The 20,661-nt window shown below is 45.8% G+C and overlaps 1 protein-coding gene across 8 annotated transcripts in view; it reads right to left on the bottom strand.

Annotated features, from left to right (window-relative positions):
• RNF34 (ring finger protein 34) overlaps positions 1-20,661 on the bottom strand; it is a 310,787-nt gene that overhangs the window by 153,293 nt on the left and 136,833 nt on the right. The gene's annotated exons all lie outside the window — the stretch shown is intronic.

Genomic DNA, 20,661 nt, shown 5'->3' with positions numbered 1-20,661 from the left:
CCACCACTTAGTAAAACATGTGTAATGCATGCCAATATTTTAAAAAAAGATTCACAATGGTGAACCATTGTAATACCTTTATGTGCATCATTAGAGGCAATACGAAAATAAATGAAGGGCCCAGTCAGACACAGGTTAATGTCCTTGTACTGGTACAGATTTACGACTTAGGTTATAGAAATACGCCTGGAAACAATTGTCTTAGCCATATTTATAACCCTTTTCACCTGCCGTGAGTTTGGACATTGGTTGCTGTTTGTGTGCTCTAGTCCCTGCGCCACACCTCGCGAAACCCGCTTCGAGGGTCCCGCATCGCTGTGTGTATCACTCCTGGATTGTGGACTTAAGGAGAGTTGGCTTATTGGAAACAGCTGTGGGTGCGTACTTTGGAGCAGGGCTGCGAGCGGCGGGACTGGGACTCCATCTCCCAGGAGTCCTCGCTAGCCCGAACCTGTGTCACCTGGGCCGCTCTCCCTGCTCGCCCCGCCCCACCAACGATCTTAAAAACCCTTGCCCCCAGAGTGTAGTTGGGACGCTACACCAAACCCTTTTCACCTGCGGGATTTTGGACATTGGTTGCTGTTTGTGTGCTCTAGTCCCTGCGCCACACCTCACGGAACCCGCTTCGCGGGTCCCGCATCGCTGTGTGTATCACTCCTGGATTGTGGACTTAAGGAGAGTTGGCTTATTGGAAACAGCTGTGGGTGCGTACTTTGGAGCAGGGCTGCGAGCGGCGGGACCGGGACTCCATCTCCCAGGAGTCCTCGCTAGCCCGAACCGGTGTCACCTGGGCCGCTCTCCCTGCTCGCCCCGCCCCACCAACCAATCGCCCTATATTAACAAACCTTTATCCGTGCTGCGCGGGAGCGTCCCGGGAGAAGCCCGGGACAAGCCCGGGACAAGGGCGGGCCGTCTAAGGCCATCCGAAGCCGATTGAGGTCGGGTTGGGACATCTCTCTTTTAAGTGTGTATTCGCATATTGTAATTGTTGTTTGGTCAGATTGCTGTTTCTATTTTAACTGTTTATATTCCTTTGTAATTACAACTTTGGATTTGGCATTATATCCACTAGTACTGTTGTAACCATTAAGGTAGGTTGGTAGCTAAGTAGTGTCGGTAAAATGCCCCTTAGATCAGGCAATGAAAGAATAGTACAAGTTTCGACAACAAATGGGGTATTCACCGGTACCATCGACCATTTTTTCAAACGTACAACAAGAATACTAGAAAAGGAAATAGCCTCTGTTGAAAAACGGCTTTCCATTGATTTAATAACTGGGAAAAGGTCATCACTGGGGAAAATAGGGCAGACTGTATCCCCTGTCCCACTATGCGAACTGGACCCCAGCGACAATCTATATAAAAGCCCAAACTTGACCCCCGAGAACACAGATCATGATGTAGTGACCCAAGACTTGGAGATTTCCACAGGGAGTTCCCCTCTCAATGACTTATTGAATACTAATAACACAGCAGACCTTTCTAGCTCTATAGCTAGTGGAGGGAATACTAGTCCAATTATGGTATCACCGCCCGGATCCGTTAACAATAAGAGGAAGAGGGTAGAGATAGTTCAGAAGGGGGGCACAGCGAAGTTATTTAAAAATATGTGTACAAGTAAACACTCCGATTTTAATAAATCCCCCTACCAAAATTTCTGGGCCTATAACAACCAGCGAACATGCCATTAATCAACCCCCCTCCAACATTAGTGATGATAGCCTTTTGGGGAAATTTGAACTTTTGATGAAGTCACTTTTGTTGCCACTGTTGGAAAGGACAAGGCTGCTAAATGATAAGATGGACCAGTTGGAGCTACTAGTTAGAGAAAACACGGTCCGGTTGGAAAAGACCTCTAGAGTTCAGGCCAACGTAGGGAACATTCAAACAGGAAGCCAGATACAGCCCACCATTGACACACCAAGGGTAGGGCCAACTGTTAATTTAGTACCCCAGCTGCCTCAACAGGAACATCCAAAGCAGGGGAAAAATAAAGTTATTCACAAACCCAGGGGAAAATCACCCACAGTAGGTCCAGTACCTAAAATACAGCCAGCCCCTAGTAATATTAATACTGTAATTAAGCCTTTGGGGCATAGACAACCTGAAATAAAGTCTGTCAAACCAAGATCTCCTAGAGTTAACTTACCACTTGAATCAGAACCTTACACCATCATTTTAACTGGGGTTGTTCCTTTGGAGGTGGGGAAAACCGAAACATATAGGGACCTCCATAATAAAGTTAACTTCTGGCTTAACAAAAACAGAACCCTCTCACCCATGTCCTCCACTGAAATTCTTAACGTTAGGAGAGTAAATTGGGTGGGGCATTGCCCAAAAGATTTAGAGGGGGACTGTATCATAGTTAGTTTTAGGGACTCCTGGGTGGTAGACTTTATTCGTAGAAACCCAAGGTTTGGTAAGGTGGGAGATGTACAATCGTTAACCCTAGAATACTTTTATCCTCAAAGAGCCAGGTATAGTGGGTTATCAAATCAAACACTGACCCACACCAACCTAAATAGTAGACCTAGAGGAAGGTATTGTCAGGGTTTGGCTCCATTTGCCCCGTTTTTTCCACCTCTACAAAATCGCTATGACCCGCTTAGTGGCCTAGAAGGAGTTGATTGACCCTTAAGTATGATAGCCGATAAAAGCTGTAATAGTTCCACAACTAATAGAATAGAGGATTCTCGGCTACCTCCAAGCAAGCTGAAACTAACATGTTCCCCAACACAGTGTAATAAAGTTGAGGAGGGATTGAAACCGTCGGGAGGGAGCAATGATGTGGGAGAGGGTGATGGTAGCATTGTGACTGACAGTTCATTGTTGGTTAGAGTAGGGAGCCTGACAACTGTTCCCCAAGAGGCTACCAAAATGAGTCAATCCACTGTATCCTCCAAACAAGTTCCAGCACTTAAAATAGTCTCATGGAACATTGCTGGATTGAAGGGAAAAATAGATGGGGCTGACTGGGGTGAGTTTATAGATCTGCATGACATAGTTATTTTTCAGGAAACTTGGGCTCAAGACCCAATTTTTCGCCTTGGTTATATTAACTTTTATAAACCGGCTAATAGGGGGCAAAAAGGTAGACCATCGGGAGGGTTGGTAATTTGGATCAGCCAATCCCTTGGCTATATGCCTTTGGAATAGTTAGCTCCAAACAAGGATATTTTAGGAATAAAGCTTAGTAGCAACAACCGCAGTGACATATATATTATTAACATCTATGCAAGGGGTTTGCCAGGAGGCCAAAGCCCGGAAATTATTGTTGATCTTGATCACTTAATGGATTCAATTGGGAGGGACAAATTTATCATAGTGGCGGGGGACCTAAACAGTACCTTCGAACCGTTACCCGGGGAGGGTGAAGGCAGTTACCGAGAGGTCGATCAATTATGGAATGTCCTAGTCCTTGCTCTCAATCCTAATCAAAGGGTAACAGAGGCAGCACTACATTGGCTAGGCTTCTGTTTGAATTGGGGCCTAAGAGCAGCCAATGGTCGAGCGAAATCAGACTCAATAGGGCAGGTTACGTTTGATAACGGTATTCACTCCAGTAGGATTGATTACTTTCTAATCAAAATAGAGTTTTGGTCAGTGTTAGATGACATGGTAATACAAGCATGACCTGAGAGTGACCACAACCCATTGACATTAAGCCTAAACATAGAGGGGGTGATAGGTAGAACAAAAGCATCTAATTGTAGGATAGGCGAGGCCATTTTAACAAATGATTGCCGTAGAGTCCGTTGGTGTAGGGTTCTGGAAGATCCCGGGTCCCTTAATAAAATATCCAATGAAGTAGCAATCTGGGTTAACAAAGCCAATTTAGTGATTGCTGATTCAGGCCCACTAGAACAGATAAGCCTTTTACATGAGCAACTGTTTGAAGACTGGTACATTTGGTAGAATGGTGGGAGTTCGGTCAAATGGTATGATAAATCTTGCCGACAGGTCCACTACTCTTTGATTAAGGCCATAAAATCTAGGGTGTCATCTGACATCAAAGCAGAAAGGACAAATTATAAGATGGCCCAGAAAAGGGCCAAGCAATTATGAGATGACTGTCGTTGGCAGGATTTGTATGAGGCCTGTTTGTCATCAAATCAGCTAAAATTTTGGGAGGTTGTTAAATGGGGAGGGACACATGACACACAAATACCATCTAATCATGTTTCAGCAGAGGATTGGGTGGCCTACTATGCATCAAGTGAGGCTCAGATAGATCGGTCAACCTCGCCCTTAATACAACATCCGCTAGTAGTATTCGACCCTAAGGAGGCTGAGAAGGCTCTAAGCTTAGTGCAAGCTGGCAAAGCCCCTGGAATGGACTGCGTTCCGGCAGATTTATTCAAATACGATCAGCATAATTGGGTTCATTATATCACGATACTAGCCAATGCCATTGCCAAAGGGGCCAGGGTACCAAATTCATGGAGAGGTGCGGAGATCTTGCCGGTCTTTAAAAAAGGTGATCGCTCGTCTCCAGGGAACTATCGTCCCATTAGCCTTATAGATGCCATGCAGAAGGTTATTGCAAGAATGGTTTTGGCAAGAATACAGACCTGGGAGGAGCTTGGCGGGCATCCGAGATGGCCGCTTGAGCACAGCGCTCTCCGGACCCTCGCCGCTCCCGGCATTTTATCCTGGCTGAATCCTGATTTCTTGCAAGAATTCGTGTAGGGGACGTTTGGCTGATTACCCTGGCACTTTTCAGAAATCGATTTGGATCTCGTATTCCTGAGATATGGTGCTCTGAACTTTTGGGCTCCGCCCTTGAGGTGCGCCCGGGACGGGGTGCGGTACTGTAGCCGTCCTGCAATTGAACAACAACGGCAGGAGATCTGGCCTTGTGGGTCCCCCCTTCCTAAGTTTCGGTTTCGATTCCGTTCCGACTTGGGCCACGGATGTGGATCTCGTGTTGCGACTGAGACTTGGAGGCAGATCGGCTGTTGGGCTTTCATGTGACCTATTTGCTGGCTTGGCGACCTCTACCCGAGTTGTGCCCCCTTTTTATGTACTTTTGATCCTGTACTTTGGGTGTCGGGCCCGTCGAACCTGGTGGCTTGTCCTGTGACGCATCTTTAAAATGGCGGACAGAGAGACGCGCAAGACGAAAACACCTCTGCGCGGAGCTCCAGTTCAATCAAATGTCATGGACCGTTATACCCATTCTAAGGGGTCCCCCGGAGCTGCCCTGCCTGGTTCTAGTATAGCGTCCGAACGAATTTTGGAGGAGTCGGCGGAGCCCTCCCTACAGGATATCATGGGCGCCATCTCGGGTGTGAGGGAATCCATCGGCCTACAGTACGAGGCCTTGGCCCACAAACTTGACACCGTGGCTATTGAGGTGAATCTGATTCGTGCTGATCTCGGCAAGACGAATGAGAGGGTACAATCACTGGATATTAAATCCTCTAGCCTTACGAATGACGTCTCGGAGCTCCAAACAGAGATTGGAAATCTCCGTCGGGGGAACGACTTCATGACCCGTCGCCTGGAGGACTTTGAAAATAGGGCGCGTCGCTGCAATGTTCGCCTGGTTGGTGTACCGGAAAACCCTGAACCCCACTCGGTGGATCTCCTGGTTGAGGATCTGGTCTTGAACCATCTGGCCCCTTCTGGTCTCACAAAATTTTTCACGGTGGAACGCGCACATCGTGTTCCAGGGGGCAAAGTCAAGCCGGGAGCCCCGCCGAGACCCATTGTAGCGAAGCTTTTTCATTATAGAGACCGGGACGCTATCCTGCAGGCCTCGCGGGTGAAGGGCCCGGTGGCCTTTGAGAATGCTACGGTGAACTTTTACCCGGACTTTTCCCAACAGGTTCAGAGACAACGTATGGAGTTTCGTGGTGCCAAGAAACGTCTCCGGGATCGGGGCCTACGTTACGCCATGCTCTTTCCCACCAGACTCCGGGTCGAATACAATGAGCGTACCCTTTTCTTTGATCGGCCAGATGCTGTTAATGACTGGCTGGACTCATTGCCTGACCGTCCTCCTGAGACAGACTCCGCCGCTCACCCTGGTGGTGCCGAAGGTGGTGTGGAGATCTAACTGTTCGGCTCTTATGTCTTATTTTGAATACATTCTCAGGAGTGTTGGCCGGCGTCCCTCTACATTGTGATCATTCTGTCTTTCGTTTGTTATTTTTGTTCTTGCTGAGGTCGGGGGGTGGATGGAACGGAGACCTTTCCTCCTCCGGGGTCTTTGTGTAGAATAGGGGTTCTTGGGCGACAGGCACACTGCAGGTTGGGGTGGCTCTTTAGCTTTTTGCAGGGGTGCAGGGTGGGGGGTGTTTCTCTTCAGTTTGGGGGAGGGGGGTTGGGAAGTTTTTTCTTTTCTGTGTGTTGTTTTCAAGGCGAGTTGCTCCTGTGTTTGCTGCTGTTTCTGATGTCTAGCTCATGGACGAGGGGTCTTGGCTCGGGCGGTTGGGATGGGGGGTAGAGGGTTGAAATTTCTTTCCTGGAACGTTAATGGCCTGGGAGATCGTATTAAGCGCAGTGTGGTCTTAAAATGTATACGACGTTTGTCACCGGACATTGTTTTCATGCAAGAAACCCATTTGATTGGTAATGTTTGTTATGCAATGAATAGATGGGGCTACCGCCTTGTGGCGCACTCGGGGTTTACCTCCGGATCTAGGGGTGTGGGTATTCTTGTTCGAACCTCCCTCCCCCTGGCGATCGATGAGGTGATTCATGATGACCGTGGGAGATATACTGTCCTGGTGGGTAGGTATGAAGGCCGCACCCTATCTCTCTTCAATGTTTATGTTCCCCCGGGTTTGCAGGCCTCTACTTTTACTGACTTGGGCCGTGTTTTGTTAGATCTCCCTGATAGCACTCTCTTTCTTGCCGGTGATTTTAATTCGGTGCTTTCCGGCCTTCACGATCGCCATCCCCCTAGAGATACCCCGCAGGCTCAGCAGTGGTTGGGTGGGTTTTTAGATACCTTTGGCCTTGTGGACTGCTGGCGACTGTTGCATCCTACTCAGCTCCAATACACCTTCCATTCTGGGGCCCATGGCAGTCTGTCCCGGCTGGATTATTTCCTGATGCCCGCAGCCCAATCATCGGCGGTTCGCGAGATTTTACATTTGCCGAGGGGTATTTCTGATCACTCGCCGCTCTGGCTTCGTTTCGAGGTTGGGGTAGAGGCGGCGGGCCGAGTGGCTCCCATTAACCCTTGGTATCTTTCCTCCCCTGAGACTCGTACCCTCTTGCTCAAGTCCATGGATGCATATTTCCTGGAAAACGAGGGGTCGGTCTCTTCGGCTGTGTCCCTGTGGGAAGCCTTTAAAACTGTGATTCGTGGACAGGCCCTTTCCTTGATTGTTGAAGCTAAGAGGGCAGGGAGGAAGGAGGTGGTGGACCTTGAGGGGGAGATCTCTGCTTTGGAGGACGAGTTGGAATCTGGTGTCACGCCTGAGAAACTCCATGCCCTGGGTCTAAAACAGTTTGCATATAAATCTCTGGTCACTGACGCTGCAAAGGTGATGTTTCGTGAGCAGCAGGGCAGATTGTACGATGTGGGTGACAAGGCGGGCAAACTCCTAGCGTGGTTGGACAAGAAAGAAAGAGTTAATCGTGTGGTGCCCGTGATTCAGTCTGCGAGTGGTGAGAATGTGATTGATCCGACCGCCATTGTTGATCGTTTTGCGGAATATTTCCGTGTGGTATATGCTCCCGTGTCTGTGAGGGATGTTGCCGACTCCCGCCTTCTTCTGCGTGATATCACTTTGCCCTGTGTCACCGACTTGGACCGTATTGCTTTGGACTCCCCTTTTACGAATGATGAGATAGCCAATGCAGTTCGATCGCTCCGTTCGGGCAAAGCACTGGGCCCGAACGGTTTGCCTATTGAGTTGTACAAATTACGCCCCGATAAGGTGGCGCCGTATCTCCGCGCCATGTTTCTAGAATCTCGTGAGCGGAACATACTTCCTTATGATCAGCGTCTGGCGACAATCGTCGTCATTCCCAAAGAGGGTAAACCGCGTGACCTCTGTTCCTCGTATAGGCCCATATCCCTATTAAATGTTGAACCTAAGGTGTTGGCTAAACTTTTGGCGACCCGTCTCCTTTCGGTTCTTGGGGAGTTGGTCCATCCGGATCAATCTGGCTTTATCCCGCATCGCAACACTGCTCTGAATTTACGTCGCCTCCACGGCGCGCTGGCGAGGGCGGGGCTTTTGACTGAACCGGCCATTTTGGCGTCCCTGGATGCCTCCATGGCCTTTGATACTGTGGAGTGGCCCTATTTATGGGCGACACTTGAGAAATTTGGATTCGGGTGCGAGTTTATTAGCTGGGTTAGGCTGTTGTACGCGGAACCTCTGGCGCAAGTTGTAGTGAACGGTAGAGTGTCGGCCCCCTTCTCCTTGGGCTGGGGTACCCGTCAGGGTTGCCCCTTGTCCCCTCTGTTGTTCGCGCTCGCTCTTGAACCGTTGGCGGCCTGGCTCCGTTGGGAACCGTCCCTTAAAGGTATTCGTTGGGCCCCGGATTTCGAAGACCGCGTCTCGCTTTATGCGGACGACATCCTCTTGTATCTTACTTCTCCTCGCACGTCTTTATCTGTTTTATTTGACGTTCTTGCGTCCTTTGGCGCTAACTCAGGCCTCGTCATCAACTGGTCTAAATCCTGTGTATACGTTTTATCTGGTATCTTGCCTCCGTTGCCGAGTAGACTTCCTCTTCAGGTGGTCCGGGATGGTTTCAAATACTTGGGGGTTTTTGTTACCTTGGATCCGTCCCTTCGTTTTGATCGTAATCTCCTTCCCCCGTTGCTTAGGCTCCGTTTGGACGTTGCCCGCTGGCGCAAACTTCCCCTGTCTCCACTGGGTCGGGCGGCCCTGTTTAAGATGATGTCACTACCGCGGTTTCTCTACGCTCTCCAGAATTATTATGATCCTATCCCCAAGACCTATTTTCGGGAGATTGAGAGCCTTCAGAGGCAACTTATTTGGGATGGGCGACCGCGCATTGCTCTCGCGAAACTTTCCATCCCGTGGTACGATGGGGGCATGGCGCTCCCCGATATTAAGAGATACTACTGGGCTTCCCATCTGTCCGCTATTAATCACGCTATGTTCTCTCCGGGTCGTAATCCGGCGTTTGAGATGGATAAACTTCAGCTTCCGGGAGGTGACTTTAATAGAGTGCTCTATTCTCGCTCCGCTGGGCGCCATCTTGTGGGACCTACTTTGACTGCTTTGACAGTGTGGCGTGCTGCGAATGTGAGCCTGGGCTGGGAGGATCGCTTGACGTTGGCGACGCCGCTTTCTGCTTCAGAACGTCTGGGCGGTCTTTGGTCTTCCAAGGGTTTTGACCGTTGGGACTTGATTGGGATCTCTAAAGTGGGGGATGTATATTCTAAGGGTTCTGTGCGCCCGTTTCAGGCCCTCCAGGCTGACTACGGCCTGGGTAGTCGGGAATTCTTTCGTTATTTACAGATCAGGCACGCTTTGGTTTCGGTGTTTGCTCCTGGTGAGATTCCGCCTGACTCTTCCCCACTTGAAGACCGTATCCTTGACGAACATCTTCCTGATAGCACTATCTCCCTGATCTATAAAAAGTTGATTAACAATCGGACTGACTTATTGGCCCGACTTCGGGAACAGTGGATGGGAGATGGGTTGGAACTTGATGATGAGGATTGGCAATCGGCCCTCTCCTCTCCGAAGGAGGTGGCTATACCGGCTCGACTCCGTCTGGTCCAATTGAAGATCCTTCATCGGGTGTACGTGACGGGACCGCGACTGATGGTGATGGGCTTTTCCTCCGATGGACTGTGTAAGCGTGGATGTGGTTTGCGTGCTACTTTCCTGCATATTCTTTGGGAGTGCCCGATGGTGGCTGCTTATTGGGTGGCTGTGCTTGATCTGATGACTGTGGTGACAGGGATATCCTTGCGTCCGGAACCTCGTCGCTGTCTTTTGAATGTTTGGGAGCCCACGGACTATTCGGTGGCACAGACTAGATGGGCCACCCTGGGCTATATGATTGCGAAGCGAGATATTGCGCAACTCTGGGGGGCCTCCAGGCCCCCTGCCCTCTCGCAATGGGAGGATAACATGGATTGGTCCATGTTCCGTGAGAAGACTGTCTATGTGGCCAGGGGCAGACCCAGGGCATGGGTGAAGGTGTGGGGTCAATGGAACGAATACCGTGGCGACATTTGTACTCCTCCCCTTGTGGACACTATCGAGATTACCCTATCTCCTTAGGCTAGCGTTCCCGGAATCTTCATATAGGGACTGAGCTGGTGTCTCCGGCTCTCCCCCCTTCTTCTTCCTGATCTCTGCCCCCCTCCCCCCCCCCCCCACTCCACACTCCTTAGTGCTTAGGATATTGCTACTGCACCTCCGCTGCTGTCCCCCCCTTGCGTCCCTTGGGCTGACCTTCAGTGATACACTCTCGCCTTTCTGTATGTTTGTTCTTTCATATATATAAAACCTGTTTTTGTCCTGTATATAATGTGGAGTATTGCATTGTTGATTGACGGTTACCTCTGCGGGCACATATGATATGTGTCTACTCCTTTTTAGCGGCTGGCCCGTGTGGTTGTAGGCCCATCCTTGTACCTTTCTGCTTGCTCAAATAAAGGTTTCTAAAAAAAAAAAAAAAAAAAAAAAAAAAAAAGAATACAGACCTGGATGATCACAGATAACATCTTATCTCCGATGCAAGCGGGTTTTAGATCATGTACTAGTACAATAGATCAAGTGTTAAGATTCATTATGATTTATTGGAAGGTTGTGTTTTTAGGGGGGGGGGGGGGGGGGGGGACTATTTACGCAGCGTTTGTGGACCTCAAATCCGCATTTGATCTTGTACCGAGAGAGAAGATGTGGGTAGCGCTAGAGAAAATGGGAATGCCACCTGAACTGCTGGAATTAACTAAAAGACTGCACGAGAACAACTTTGCAAGAGTAAGATGGGGTAGGCAGGGCCAAGTAACAGAGCCCTTCCCGGTCACTCGTGGCGTAAGGCAGGGCTGTGTCCTTGCTCCCACCTTATTGCTTCTTTTTATTAACCAAGTAGTGCGGTACTTTGAAGACACCCCCACAGATGCTCCAGTTTTAGGAGGCAGAAAATTCCCCCTATTAATTTTTGCAGACGATACTTTGATCCTGGCTAAAACTCAATCAGGGTTACAGTCTGCAATTAATAAGTTCATGGACTTCTGTAAAAATAATGATTTAGAGATATACGTCTCTAAAACGAAATTCATGGTCTTAACAAAAAATAAACCATACCCTAGCCATGTCCGTATGAATGGCATTGACCTTGAACAGGTGAATGTAATTACCTATTTGGGTATAGTCTTAGACTATAGGTTGCGGTGGAAGCCCCAGATTGAAGTCCTATGCCTTAAATCCGCCCGCCTAACGGGGTGCTTGGTCAAGGAGCAACGTTGCTCCCACACAAAAAGGATTACACCAGCAATAAAAATATATAATGCCAAAATTAGATCTGCAATCCTTTATGGTGCTAATCTATGGGGTTATGTGGACCTGGCACCGCTGGACAAAATACAAAACAAGTTTTTGCGGAGCTTGGTCAGTCTTCCACAATCCACCCCGACACTACCCCTTCTCTCTGACATGGGATGTTATTCTTTTAAGGATCTTGCACAATACAGGATGGTTGCATTGTGGCGTCGTATTTGGTCCACACCTGAACTGATCTTATTTGCTAATGAAATTTTGGATCCAAGATCAACTATGGGGTCTGGCAACCTCCCTTGGTTTCGGGTTGTGAAGTCCACTTTACTAGATATGGGCTTAAGTATGCAGTGGTCTGACGCGGGTAATATTGGTTTTCCATCAAAACAAGAATTTAAATTATTATACTGGGTGACTGTAAAAGCCCAACATGTCAAGTCTTCCCAGACTGCCAATCTGACGGGAGTGTTTTTAAGTCATAAGATAGATTTTCGCCTAGAGCCATACTGGGATAACATCACGAAAAGTATGGATCGGAAAATCTATCATCAGTTCAGAATAGGTGCATTACCAGTCAGAACATACACACACAAATGGTCTGGACAATCAACGGAGTCTTGCCCCTGGTGTGAAGGCCAAAAGGAATCTTTAGGTCATATCTTTTTTGCCTGCCCAGCCTATATTTCCCCCCGCCGTAAATGGCTTATTCCCATCTGCAAAAGGCTAAAGACAAGAGGGAGTGGTGAGGCTCTTTGGATTTTAAGATCAAATACCACTGAATGTATAACCATAGGAGTGGCTAAATTTTTAGGTTGGGTATGGGCTATTAGAGCTAAGCATCCATCAGTTAGATAATTGGTTGTTATTCATCTTATTCTCTATATGTATGACTTCTGCACGTCTTTAAAGCATATTTAATCTATTTTACTGTTTAAAGTAAAGATGTATTTATGAATATTGTGGTAATTTTATGTCGTTTTTTTTGTATTGGTTGTATTGATTATGTTGTCTTTTATGATTTTATCAAATCGAAATAAAGACTTTGAACTGGAACTGGATAAAATATAAAAAATATCTGTTGCCCTCCGAGTAAACTTTTTTCCCATCTGTAGTTTTTTTGTGAGACATATTGTTCTCTTATAGTAGGCTTAGTGCCTGCCTATTGTTTAACATTAGTTGGCTTCATAGTCAAAAAAGTCCTTGCTTCTCATTCGTTAGCTGTGAGGGTTTAGCTTCCTTCTCTTTCGTTTGTCCCGCTGCTGGAGCATTGACCTATAGGATCATGGCCTTCCACTGACATCTATGTGACTATTCTTTAATATGCAGGAGAAAAGGGTATGAAAAACAAACCGTTTTGTGGAAGAAAGAAAACTGTACCTTTATTTTGTGGCAGAGCCACTTACACAATAGAGCCATTTCAGAGCAGTCGGTGACACCATTTCGGTCTTCGTTTTTCTTTGGAGGATTTATTTAATGTCCAAAACATTTTTAATAACTGTCACCAGGAAACTAAACTGCAGCACTCGCAGAGAGCTACTGCCAGCTTGTCATTTCACTTTCAGCTTGAGAGATAGCCCTGTGAGTCAGTGCTGCATTGGTGGCTACTTTGATGTTAACATTAATACATTATTACAAACAACTAGTGTAGTTTTCTCATTACAAGCAATCTGCAACATCCGAATTCAAATGTTAATGCCAATGTCAGATATTCTTGTAGAGCGCACATATCTCTGGGAGGTCTCACGGCGCTTGCAACAAAGAAACAGCACTTTGGACAGCAAAAGAAACCTAAAAGCAAGCTTATTGAGGGAAAAGCCAGGTTTTCAGCTTTCTGCGAAAACATCTATGGTAGACTGTGGAGGGGAGGTGTAGTGGTAGTTTATTCCATAGCATGGGGGCAAGATAAGAGAATGAACGGCCACCATTACGAGAGGTTCGAAAGCGAGGCTGGACAAGGTATGATTTGGTTCCGGACCTTAGGGGTCTTCCCAGTATGTACCATTTACGTTTTTTTTGCAAGGTAGTTTGGGCCAGGATCATACATTGTCTTGTGAGTGAGAATTAAGATTTTGAAATGGCCCCGGTCATACCAGGAGCCAGTGGAGGGAGATTAAGAATAAGTCTGGCTGCGGTGTTTTGAAGAATCTGAAGCTTAGAAAGCAGGTCCTCATTAAGTGCCGTGAACAGGGCTTTCCCATAATCAAGTCGGCTAATAACAAGGCCCTGCACCAAAGGTTTCCTAGCTTCAATGGGTAGCCACTTAAAGATTTTATGGAGATTGCGCATGATCCCATAGCAGACACCAAGAACCTGGTTAACGTGGGTTTTCATGAACAGTGCACTGTCGATGGCAATTCCCCGGTTACGTACTGCGGACTTGGGAGAGGGACATGTGCCTAATTCCAATGACCACCAGTCTTGTGCCCAGAATTCCTCTGCTCTACCAAACAAGATAATCTCAGTCTTGCTACCATTTAGTTGTAACTTGTTCCCACTCATCCAGTTGTTTATTTGGATCATACAGATCTTGAAACAAGATTGTGTGCTAACGTAATCAGGACCAAAGGTGACTAGCAATTGGGTATCGTCGGCATATGACACAATCTTGAAGCCATATGATCTGATTATACTGGCTAAAGGTGTTAGAATGTAATAAGGTGAAAGACAAGTCTTATTAGGGAGATCACAGTATCCCATGAATTACATGTGTCAAATGTCTGACATGTAAATAACACATACGTGCATCAAAAACCGCAACCAACATGGTGCCAAGCATGAAGTACCTCTACCATAACCGACTCGCATCCAGTGTCACCAATGTACATAAAAAGACTCAACATACCAAGGTCCGGGCTTTAAGCTTTGAGTCTCAGAACTGCGACTCCATAGGCTAACTGCCTCTGGATCTGTGTGAATACCCGTGGGTGCTGCTGCTGTTTGGAGATGTACCAATTACTTTGAGTTAGCTCCTGGCGACATGCAATCTCTCGGAACTTTGAAGACAAGTAGGTTAAGAGGGGTGCTATTTCGTTTGAAAGGAATCTTTTCTAGGGAGAATGACATTGTATACATTTCCAAGAGATTCCATTACTGGAACAGCCATTCTCTAGCGTCTGGTTTGTCTTTCTTTACCAAAAACAACAGAAACTGTATAATGGGACGCACTGTTCACTAGCCCACTTAGGTGCTATATATGTACATGCAATGCAATATTTCAAAATTATTCAAAAATATTCAAAAGTATTCACAAAGACTGTGACATTCATCTATATTTAAACAATAGACAGATAAGCAAAATCATATTCGTTCATAAACACGAGTCATTTTGCAGTGTATCTTTGTCTTTTATTCTTCTTAATTCACGATGTCCGTGAGTTAATAACAATTTTTGCGTAACAGCGTTGGCAATTTCCCTGGCAACACCCAATGCATTTCGGTATCAAACCTTCATCAGGGGAAATGCTGCAAATAACAGATATGATCTATAACTAATAAGTCGTTCATTTTTGCATAAAGAAAAATTATCAACTAATATAAAAAGAAACAAGAGGTGGACCAGCCGGTCTCATCATGCTTGTGAATAAGTGTTTGTCATGCTCACGAAACACCATAACATGAAATACTCCACATGTGTCGAGTGAATCCACTAAACTGTGTAATAACCTTGGCTCCCCAATAATTATGTCATGCATAAACTACTGAGGCGCTCCCTACCTTGCCTTTATGCGAATGTTGTCTGAAACACTCGTGTTTCAAACGCTCTCGAATCACTCTGTGTAAAACAAAACAGAAACCACAACCTACTTAAAATAAACCTTACACATCATTAACAGCTTCTTGCTTCACTAGCTTACCTCCTGAACCGTCTTCAAGCCCTCCTGTAAGAACACCGTGTCTCCGTGTAATTAATGTAATGGTGACCCTCAGTTAGAAAACAAACCAAGTAAACTACCTGCTCACTACTCTTCCATTATCAAAAAGAACTCGTGATGCGCCAAGTATACGCCCCTCAAGAACATACCTTGGTCCAAAATCCAAAGTTCCAATCTTTCTCCTCTCGGCGTTCGCCTCACCAAATACTGTTTACTTGCTTGCTCGAAACGCAGTAATGTCTACGCGGCTCCTGAATAGTCCCCCTACTATTTCAATGGCGTAACAATGAAGACCGATAACGGACTAGACAATCTAATATTTATATACTGCTTCAAGATGGCCCCCTACATATTGCTGCTGTTGATGTCAAAATTCTTAGACCCGAAGTAAAAAGTAAAAAAATATGAAAAACTGCCCCTCTCACTTACCTATGATATTAATACCTTACTAAATATATTACTCATGCATAAATCGCTGAGTGCGAACCATCAAAAATCGAGACTTCAACTCGAAAAACTCAATAAATAATGCGATTCAAATACAAAAAACCTAAATCATCACGCTGATCCTAAACTAAAATACTACCCTATGCTAAAGTGTGTGCTACTAAGTGTTTTGTGAGCTTGAAAAACAGATAGAGCATGTGCAAATGTACCAATGCAATACAATCAGTAATCATGTTTCTACAGAAAACATTACAATTTATACAGCCATAACAGTTTATAAAAAACATGACATCTCAATCTTATCATTGAGCCCATAGGGTATGAGTGTTCTCAACGCCCGTATCCAATAAGTTTCTCTTTGTGACAATAAAACGGGTAACATCAACATGTCGTGATTCCAACACTCTCTCTAATACTGTGAATTTCAACTGAGGTATAGTGTGACCATGTTCTTTCTAATGTACCGCCAGACAGGATTTCATATTAGCAGTTCTTATCATACTTTTATGTTCTGTCATGCGAAACTTTACTTTTCTCGTTGTCCGCCCAACATATACAAGTCCACAAGGGCATTTTATTGCATACACCAACATGTCTGAGTTACAATCAGAGGTGTGTTTCAACATTATGTCTTTACCTGTGTGTGGATGTGCAAACTTGTTTCCTACTAAAACATTCCCACAATGACCACAATTCTGACCCTTCATCATCCCCTTCTGTCCCAAATCATTCACAACCTGTTTTCCTTGTTTAAATATCTCTTTCAAATTCTTTGATCTGGAATGTGCAAACAAAGGTTTATCCGTGAACACTTGTGTAAGATCAGGCTCTTGTTCTATCAATTCCCACCGTTGCAAAATAATTTTTTTTTATAGCTGTTGCTGCAGTGGAAAATTTGAATACACATACTTCTCTCTTAGCTGATGCTTTGGGTACTTTCTCAAGCAGTTTCGACCTTTGTATAGTAAAAGCTCTCTCTTTAGCATTGTTTAATACAGCATCAGGGTAACCCCTTTGCACGTAATCTTGGCGCATATTCTCAATTGCCTGTAAACCTTGACATTCATCAGAACAAATTCTCCTAGCTCTAATGAACTGAGATAATGGCAAGTGTTTTTTCAAAGAATGCGGATGAAAGCTATCAAAATGTAAAGCATTATTCCCATCAGTAGGTTTTTTAAACAAATTTGTAACTAATGTATCTCCTCTTCTTGATATCATTATATCAAGATAATTGATTTGTTCAGAACTGATAGTGTATGTGAATTTGATAAATGCATGACAATCATTGAGTGTTTGGAGTAACTCCTGTAATCTCACTTGTGAGCCTTTCCACAATATCAAGATGTCATCGATATACCTCATATATAATGCTAGATTCTCCTGCCATTCTGTTTGTTGTAAAATGTGGGTCTCTTCAAACCTAGCCATAAATGTGTTAGCGTACGTGGGCGCCCCCGTAAAACCCATTGACGCGCCCGTCTTCTGAAGGGAAAAACGATTCTGCCTCTGAAAATACCCATGATATAGGCAAAAGTGTAGTAATTCCATCAAAAAAAGATTATGACTCTCCTCATAATCATGCCTCAAAAGCATCCATTCTGCCGCCTCTAGTCCTTCAACATGGGCAATAAATGTGTACAATGCTGATACGTCTACTATACATAACCATAATTCATCACTAGCGGAAAATTTGATTCCTTGCAATTTCTTAAGACAATCAGTGGTATCCTGTACAAAAGTGGACCATTGTTGCACCAACGGTTGCATAAAATGATCGAGATATTTACCAAGAGGCTCATGGAGGGAACCGCATCCTGCCACAATAGGGCGAAATGGGGGATTTTTGGGTCTTTGTGCATTTTAGGCAACATATATATATTAGGTCGCCTGGGATGTTCAGTGGTGAGATATTTCTTGGTCTGTTCGTCTATCCATTCCATATTACTTGGTTTGTTTGGTTTGTTTTCTAACAGACGGTCACCATTACATTAATTACACGGAGACACGGTGTTCTTACAGGAGGGCTTGAAGACGGTTCAGGAGGTAAGCTAGTGAAGCAAGAAGCTGTTAATGATGTGTAAGGTTTATTTTAAGTAGGTTGTGGTTCAGTTTCTGTTTTGTTTTACACAGAGTGATTCGAGAGCGTTTGAAACACGAGTGTTTCAGACAACATTCGCATAAAGGCAAGGTAGGGAGCGCCTCAGTAGTTTATGCATGACATAATTATTGGGGAGCCAAGGTTATTACACAGTTTAGTGGATTCACTCGACACATGTTATGTTATGTTATTGCTTATTTGTATAGCACCTATCACCGCCGGTCTCTAAGCGCTTAGAAACAGAACAACACAACACACTGTTAACCCAAGTCCCTCAGGCTACCCATCGACTATGCTGGAGTCATCGCCCTTTTAAATAGATGGGTTTTTAATTTCTTTCTGAAGGGCAGTAACTGAGATTCTTCCTTCAAAGTAGTCGGAAGTGCATTCCACAACTGGGGGAGAAGAACAGACAGGGCTCTGCCCCCTCTGGTTTTTAGCTTGAATCTGGGTTGAATCAGATTAGAGGTCTTCCCTGAGCGCAGAGGTCTACCGGGAACGTATCTCATGAGACGTTGTTTTATGTACTCTGGTGCTTTACCAAAGAGAGCCTTGTGGGCCACACAGAGACATTTGAATTGTACTCTATACATGACCGGTAGCCAGTGCAACTTTTGGAGCAGGGGGGTGGCGTGAGAGTTTCTAGCATGACCGGTAGCCAGTGCAACTTTTGGAGCAGGGGGGTGGCGTGAGAGTTTCTAGGCAGGGAGTGGATCAGCCTTGCGGCATCGTTCTGTAGTACCTGCAGCTTCCTCAACAGCTTCTGTGGCAAGCCGAGGTATAGTGCATTGTCGTAATCAAGTCTTGAAATGACTGTGGCAGATACAATCGATTGCAGGGTAGTGGCTGATAAGATGGGTACCAATTTCCGCAATTGCCTCAGTACACCCGTGCAAGAGCCAACCACGGCTGCGACTTGGGGAGCCATCAAGAGGTCTGCATCAATCCTCAGACCCAGACTTTTTACCACCCTACCAGGAGGGGGAGTGGAACCTAGCTCTGGGGGCCAGTATAGGTCACTCCAGGGGTTCCCTAGGTTACCGAGGACCAGCACCTCTGTTTTTTCGGCATTCACTTTCAACAGATTATTGGTCATCCAGTTGACCATGAAGCTAAGCAGATTCCTCACTGATTCCTGGGCTTCAATGGTGTCTTCCAGCTGAACCAGTAGCTAGGTATCATCTGCGTAGTTAAAAACTTCGCAGTTCCGGCTCATAAGCTCCTCAACCAGCGGCTGCAGGTAGATATTGAACAGCAGGGGGGATAGCGCTGACCCCTGGTGCACACCCCATGTTACATCACTAATCCCCGATAGCTGATCACCCAGCTGTACCCTTTGAGTACGACCTGATAGAAAAGACTCCAGCCACTTTAGCACTTGGCCTGTGATCCCCAGCTTCCCGATACGGTCCAGCAGGATGGTGTGGCTGACCGTGTCGAAAGCCGCCGACAGATCTAGGAGAATCAGGGCGCACGGCTGTTTATTGTCTGCCCTGACTCTCAGTTCGTCGGTGACCGCGGCCATTACTAGTTCCGTACTGTGTTGGGATCGGAACCCTGCTTGCCTGGCGTGAAGGAGATGGTGTTCCTCCAGATAGCCGGCCAAAGTGCCTAGGACGTGCTTCTCCAAGAGCTTACTCCGGAAAGGAACCTGCAAGATGGGCCTATAATTTTTCAAGGCCTTCGGGTCAGTGCCAACTTTTTTTAATAGTGGGGAGACCCTAGCTTCCTTCAACTGGACAGGAAGATACCCTGTTTCCAGTGAGTTATTAAGTAAACTCAACACCTGGGGCTGGATGCCTGGCAATGCCATTTTAAAAATTCTTGGGGGGCATGGGTCTATAGTGGAGCCAGATTTAGTCTGTCCAACAAGTTCCTCAAGGCGTGTGTCGTCAATAGGAGGAAAGATGCTTAACATCATGGGCGGCACCTGAGCCCCTAGCGTGGACAAAGTGGGAGTGACTGAGCGCGCGTTGATATCAGTGATGATATCCTGTACTTTCTGGAGGAAAAAAGTTTGGAATGAGTCACAGTCTGGCTGATCATTCACAGAGATTATCCCTTTCTGTTGCGTGAGCTCTCTTAGGATCACAAAGGTTTCTCGCTGTAAATTAGTTGCTTCTCTAAGTCTTCCCTCGTAGAAGGCTGACTTTCTCTCCAGAATGTCTGCCTTATATTTCGCCAGCAGAGTTTTAAAAGTTTCTGCCTCAGTTTGATCGTAATTAAGTCTCCACCTTCTCTCAGCCTTCCGGAGAGCTTGCTTTTTCTCTTTCAATGAGGCGTCGAACCATGGTGCTCCCTTCTCTTTGGATCTGGTCTGATCATGTGGAGATTTTCATGTTATGGTGTTTCGTGAGCATGACAAACACTTATTCACAAGCATGATGAGACCGGCTGGTTCACCTCTTGTTTCTTCTTTTTATATTAGTTGATAATTTTTCTTTATGCAAAAATGAACAACTTATTAGTTTTAGATCATATCTGTTATTTGCAGCATTTCCCCTGATGAAGGTTTGATACCGAAATGCATTGGGTGTTGCCAGGGAAATTGCCAACGCTGTTAAGCAAGAATTGTTATTAACTCACGGACATCGTGAATTAAGAAGAATAAAAGACAAAGATACACTGCAAAATGACTCATGTTTATGAACAAATATGATTTTGGTTATCTGTCTATTGTTTAAATATAGATGAAGGTCACAGAATTTGTGAATACTTTTGAATATTTTTGAATAATTTTGAAATATTGCATTGCATGTACATATATAGCACCTAAGTGGGCTAGTGA

This window comes from Lissotriton helveticus, chromosome 11, assembly GCF_964261635.1.
Source record: "Lissotriton helveticus chromosome 11, aLisHel1.1, whole genome shotgun sequence".
Lineage (NCBI taxonomy): Eukaryota > Metazoa > Chordata > Amphibia > Caudata > Salamandridae > Lissotriton > Lissotriton helveticus.
Note: the sequence above shows the minus strand (reverse complement) of the source record. Positions and strands in the feature narration are given on the sequence as shown.